The 6,000-nt window shown below is 49.5% G+C and overlaps 1 protein-coding gene across 1 annotated transcript in view; it reads right to left on the reverse strand.

Moving 5' to 3' along the window:
- Positions 1 to 6,000, reverse strand: part of NRG2 (neuregulin 2) — a gene marked incomplete at its 5' end in the record, with an annotated part of 62,662 nt that overhangs the window by 56,171 nt on the left and 491 nt on the right. The gene's annotated exons all lie outside the window — the stretch shown is intronic.

The following is a 6,000-nucleotide window of genomic DNA, read 5'->3' on the forward strand; positions in this document are numbered from 1 at the left end:
GGATTTGAATTTCTTTGAGAAAATGTAGATGTTGGAGCAGTTCTGCAAGCCAGCTCAGGGCACGTTCTTTCCCTGCTTACTGTGATATCTCAGCAGCCTCCCAAGATCCAGGGACCTCCCAGCACCAAATGTGGAATGGATACCTCCCTGTCCTGAAGACCATACGACCTCAATGTGGAGACGAGAAACCCCTGGCGGGTGTGCAGCCAGGACACTGCGTGGAGGCAACCAAACCACAGGCTGGTCCTGCAGCAGGGAGGGAGGAGAGCAGAGGGCTCCGAGGTCCTAGTTTGGAAGTGTATCTCATATTAGATAGAGGCTGATGTGCTGGGCAAATCAGAGCCAGGACCAAAACTTAAGGGATGGCCAGAAGTGGGGAAGGAAGCCCTGAGAGGGCCTTTAAAGCAAAGCCAGTTAATTTTAAAGCATCAGTGAAGGAGGAGAGGGAGATGCCGTACTAAAAGCAGCTGTCTGGGGGAAGCCCCTTGAAGAGCACAGGAATGGAGATGAGCAGAGCCAGGCTGCAAATACTCACATCAGGAAAAAGCATTTGTGGGAACAGAGGTGGGAAAGGGATGGCACCTTCAGATGGACAGACAGCTACCCCTCCAAAACCTCTGAGAAACATATCACAATGGTGGTACACAAGGTTGTGCAAGAGATTCAGTTACAGTTTTGGGGCTCCTTTCTGAGTTCGGAGCCTTTGGGATGCACGTCATTCTTTTCTTTCTAAGTCATTTTTCTGCAACTGGTATGCATCATGCATCCTCACCAGTGCCTATGAAGTATAAGGGAGACCTCATAATTCATGCCTGTAGGTATATAATGTGCTGTCCCAGATAAACTGCCTGCAGCCTCAGCCCTCACTCCAGCCCTCCTCCCTGAGATAAGCATTTTAAACTGGATGAATGGGATTTCAGCTCATCTCTCAATGAGTGCTTCAACCTAATCTGTGACATTTTGCAACTGCAGTGGGCTAAGGTCTGTAGGGAGAGAGTTTTGGTTTTTTCAAGCAGCCAACATCACTGGAAATACCACACAAAATTTCAGACACATAAAGCTCCTTCCACCTCTTAAGTCTGCACACACCATCAGTTGAAGCAGCCCAGCATCTAGCCGTAACTTGTTAGCCACTATTACTCAGACAAGTTTGACTAAATGCCCATTCCCTGAATCTCTTAGGAGCCCCAACTTGCAAACTTTATGGATTGTTCTAGCTCAAGACCCGACTGCTTCTCCTTTCAGTTCTCAAATTCCCTGGTTCAGTCCCAGGTGCATTGGCCAAGATGATGTCCATCATCTCCTTTGAAACAACAAACAGACAAACAAAGGAGATGCTCTCCTTCACACCCCCCTCCAATAAAGTGCCTTCAGCAGCTAAAAACAAATCCCAAATATTGGAGGCTTATAATGACATCGTGAGAGTTAGCAAGGCAGCAGGTCCCCTGGTGATTATAAAAACACCGGTGCTCAAGAAGAGTCTTAGCTTCAAGGCATCTGGAATTGGTTTTGCAAGATCCATTGTCAAATGAGCTTTTTCCTTTGTTTAAAAATGTCAGCCTGAAGACCCCTGCCAGAGTGGTGGTATAGCCTGCTTGGGTTCACTTTGGCTCCCACAAGGCTTCAACAGCTCTCTTTGCCCCTCCTTGTCTCCAGGCTTAATTAGGAAATCATTTATCTTTATTGGCACTCTTTTTCTCCTGCTGCTTTGGTATTATTTTTTTTTTTTTTGCCTTCATTCCAGACCAGTGAGCTGTACAGGGAAGACCACAGCCCCATTCATTGTGGGTGGGGAATAATCTGCAGCAGGGAGCTCTACAAGGAAGACCCCAGCAATGAATCTGCCTCAACTAGCATCGCCTGAGGGACTACTGTACAGAAACAGGAGAGGAGGGTATCCCTTGGCTCCACTTACACGCTAACAATAGGGATTCCTGGTGATACCGAAAGTAGGACACTACTCCCAGAGGATGTCCTATGGTCAGCCTGTCCCAAACTGAACTGCCAGCCCTCTCCAATCTAATGATACGCCTACTTCATCACCCCAGCAATCCTCCTTGGTGAAAGAGCACACAAAACTGTAAAGACATCCCCATCTAGGAGACTGCCAGGCGAGGCACCCAGACCTCCCCTGACTCCAGCTGAAGATCGACCTGTCTCGAGGCTGAGCCTTAAGTGGGGCAGGTTCGCTACATCTCTGCAAACAGAAACTCCCTTGGCTCTCTCCACAACTGGCATTTAACCATTTGCCAGAGCAGTCAGAGAGTCAAAACTCAACCTTAGCTTCTTGGGAGCCAGCAGCCTCAATCAGATCTCAGATGAAAAACGGTGTCGCTTTGGCAGCTCAGAGGGAGCTGTATGCTGTACTTCCACTGATGCACACAATTCTTTCTGGGTAATTTCTCTAGGTTCCCCATCAACTGTGTTTTATTTAAATTGAGACGGAAATAAAATTCCAGCCAATAATTTCTTCCACCTTAAAGAGAAGTTTCCTCTTCATGCAAGCCAGGCTTGCCCCAGCCTGCTACTAATTACAGATGGAACATGCAGTTCAGAAAGGGGAATCAGAATTGTTCCCCTCCCTCCAGCAAATACCCATTGAAAAAAACCTGACTCCTTTGCCTGATGGCACGAGAAGTTTTGTCGGTAAGTTTAAAAAACAAGAGGGAAGGTGACACACGGTTAACTGCTCCTCTCCTCCTTACAACATATATTTCCCTTATTTTCAAAGACATCTCCAACTCTAGGAAGGCCAGTGGGATCAGACGAAAACTTGATCACAAAAAAAAGAGCTTCAGTCAGGCTTTCTTTCTAGAGATCTCAAAGCTCTTTAAACACACAGGGAGGAAAGCCAGGCACAGAGTGGTGGAGGAATGAGTCACAGAGGGTAACTGTGTTCTCCTTGTCTCCTATCCTAATCCTCTGTGTGCTGTCTAATGCAGGCAAAGCGGACACAGACACAGGGCTGTGCCCAGCTCTGCCGGGGACTCACAGAGCCAGGGGAAACCCTATGGACAACACTTCCCAACACCTCCACATCCCGGCAGGGCCCATCTTGCCTGGGTCCAGCAGACAACTCTATCAGGTCTTTGGATCAAACTTTTAAAGAACTGGTCCTGTGCACCTGGCCAGGTGCTGCAGAGTCCATGAAGCTTTTTGCCGTGTGTACTTTCTCTGTGAAAGTCCCTCACCAGTGCTCTACTTCTAGCCCTCTGGAAACCCCACTCTGACCTGGAAGGAAGACCAGAGGATTATCTGGAGATCCCTGTTATCTCTAAGTGGAGCCAGATGTATGAACCCCATTATTCTTGAATTAATTGTAACAGAGTAAGCCTTCCTTTCTGAGATTTACAGTTTAGGATGATCTTCCCTGGAGACCCCTTCTAACATGCTGGAGGTAGTGATGTACACCCATATCCCATGTCCAGTTTTGGGTCTCCCTACTAAACTCGGGCCCACCAGTTACTTAATGGAGATATGCAAAGTCACAAGCCCTTCCTTGATACTCAGTCTGCATGCACGGAGCAATTTTAAATGTTTATTGCACGCAGCCAGCACCAGAAGGAGGTAGGTCCAATGCAGTGAGCACTCTGCCCTCGAGGTGTTTTCAAGCACTGAGGAAACCCCGTGGAGAGGAGAGCCTGAGAGCTGAGGGTGCCAGAGCAGGTGTGAACAGACCCATCCAGATCTGCCAGGAGAAGGGCTCCTGCACTGCTGACTGCTCAACAAGGGGCAAATCCAACAAGGGGTCTCAGAAATATCCCAGATCAACAGCTGCTTGAGTCTGGTCTCTGTAGCCAGGCCCCAGCCCCAGCCTGACAACCTCTGCACTTAACAGCATGCTTTAACGGCAGCAGGGAGCAGAAGCAGGGATGGGGAGCGATTCTGGGGGCAGAGCAAAGGCAGATGCTTTGGGGTCACACCTTTGCAGCTGAGGGAGCCTCAGACACTGGAGGAGGCAGGTGCTCAGTTTTCTCTAAAATGTTTATCCTTGGGCTTATTTTGCCAGCAGGAAGCAGTTCTAGCATGCACATGTCTTTGGCCTGTCACTGGCAGGCTGTGAGCCAACGTGTTGCCATGGAAACTGGTAAATGCAAAATTACGACTTGACAGCAGTGTCCTGAGGAAAGAGGATCAACCTTCTTCCATATGTTTATGTCCCTGACCCAGGGAGTGCATGCCCCCCCTGCACTGCTGTGGGTGGGATGCCATCCTGTCACGGCTCCGTGCTGGACACGGGGTACTGGGAGGCAGGGAAGGGCTGTAATCCCTGGGAGCGCAGCGGGGACATGCTGCAAGAGCCGCTTCTCTCCATCGCCAGAATCCCTCCCCAGGGAGTTTTGCTGGGTGTTTGGTCTCCGTCTGATTGCTTTCTAGCTCTGAGGGAAATAGCTCCCCAACATCCCTGAGAGACCCCAGCACTGGCGAGCTGCGGGTCCCAGCAGCTGCTTGCCCGCAGGGACGCGGTGTCTGCACTGGGGGGACCGGCCGGCCTCCCACGTCTGCTGCGGTGGGGGTGCAGACCTTCCTCCTGGGCATCCCAGCTCCGGTACCCGTTGGTAAACAACTGAGGCCATGAGGCTGACAAGGGCCACAGAAATACTGAGGGCAACAGAGCAAAGAGGCAGGCACAGTTCTGCCCTGCTTCTGCTGCCTGCAAGCCCAGGCAGCACTTCCCGGGCAGTCCACATTCACTACATATGAGACAGTTATCCTGGATCTGCTGGTGTTTCCAGCCTAAGTCTTCCACCACCTCCCTCTCTGCCTCATCCGAAGCCAGCCACGGATCCCACAGTTATTACAAAGGAGGCCAATCAATCTGGGTGTGACTTTGAAATCAAAACCAACAGGACTGAAATTAAATTAGAGCAATTAACAAAAACCCATTTGAGAACTAACTATTTTCCTAACTGATCTTTTAGTGGCTTCTAATTTTAAAAATTAATACTCTATCCCATGATGAGAAGAGATGAGCTATTTTTTCACATGCTCAGACATAACATATGTTAGCAAAGAATTAGTTTCAAGTTTTCCAAGGGGTCAGGCAGCTGCCGACTGACTTTGCTGCTGGCTAGGTTGGGATATATGAATGTAAGCATGGTCACGATTATGGAATTATCATATGTAAATGTTTGGCCTTGAAAAATACCAACATGGATCCAGAATCCCCCCACCAGTGGCCATGAAATCTTTTGGACAAGGTGGAAACAACTGGAGAGCAACAAGGGTGGCAAGGAGGAAAACCAAAGCTTGGTTATAAGAAGATAGAAGTGGGGAAGGCAGCATGAGATGGCTGACATGCCATCTCAGAGAAACAAGGAGCCATCTTCAACCTTCAGGACATGATGCAGAACATCTCCCTTTGGCCATGCTCCCACAAAAGCAAGGGAGCAGGTTTAATTCTTAATTAATATGGTAACTCCCTGGAGGTGTTCAAGGGCAGGTTGGGTGAGGCTTTGAGCAACCTGGTCTGGTGGAAGGTGTCCCTGCCCACAGCAGGGGGTTTGGAGATTGATGATCTTTAAGGTCCCTTCCAACCCAAACCATTCTATGATTTAAATCAATTTCCAGTGAGAGCCCCTTAGCTCAGTCACTGGAGCCTGTTTCTCCCAGTGTTCTTGCACTGCCTGAATGAGGCGGTCCCGGGGACGACACTTGCTGAGAGCAGCTGCCCGAGAACTTTGCTGCATGGGGAGTTTGGAGCAGCCACGATGGCCCCTGCCCTGCGTGCAGTGACACAAGGTCTTGCGTGAGACAGCTCTTCAGCGGGTGCCCACAGGCCCTAACAGAGAACATGTGGTGAGCTCTTGGACCCTTGCAATTGCCTTAGATGCTTTCGAGTCCACCTAAATTCAGGAGAGAGTGATTTCTCCCACATTTAAGCAGGCCTGCTGTTGGTTGGTGGGGCAAATGCTGAGTTTGACCAGATTCTGTATTCAAAGCCCTAATCACAAAGCAGGATGCACCCAAGGTAACCTGAGCTGCCTACAACCAGTCTAC

Source organism: Pterocles gutturalis, unplaced genomic scaffold (assembly GCF_000699245.1).
Source record: "Pterocles gutturalis isolate BGI_N339 unplaced genomic scaffold, ASM69924v1 scaffold44758, whole genome shotgun sequence".
NCBI classification, from domain to species: domain Eukaryota; kingdom Metazoa; phylum Chordata; class Aves; order Pterocliformes; family Pteroclidae; genus Pterocles; species Pterocles gutturalis.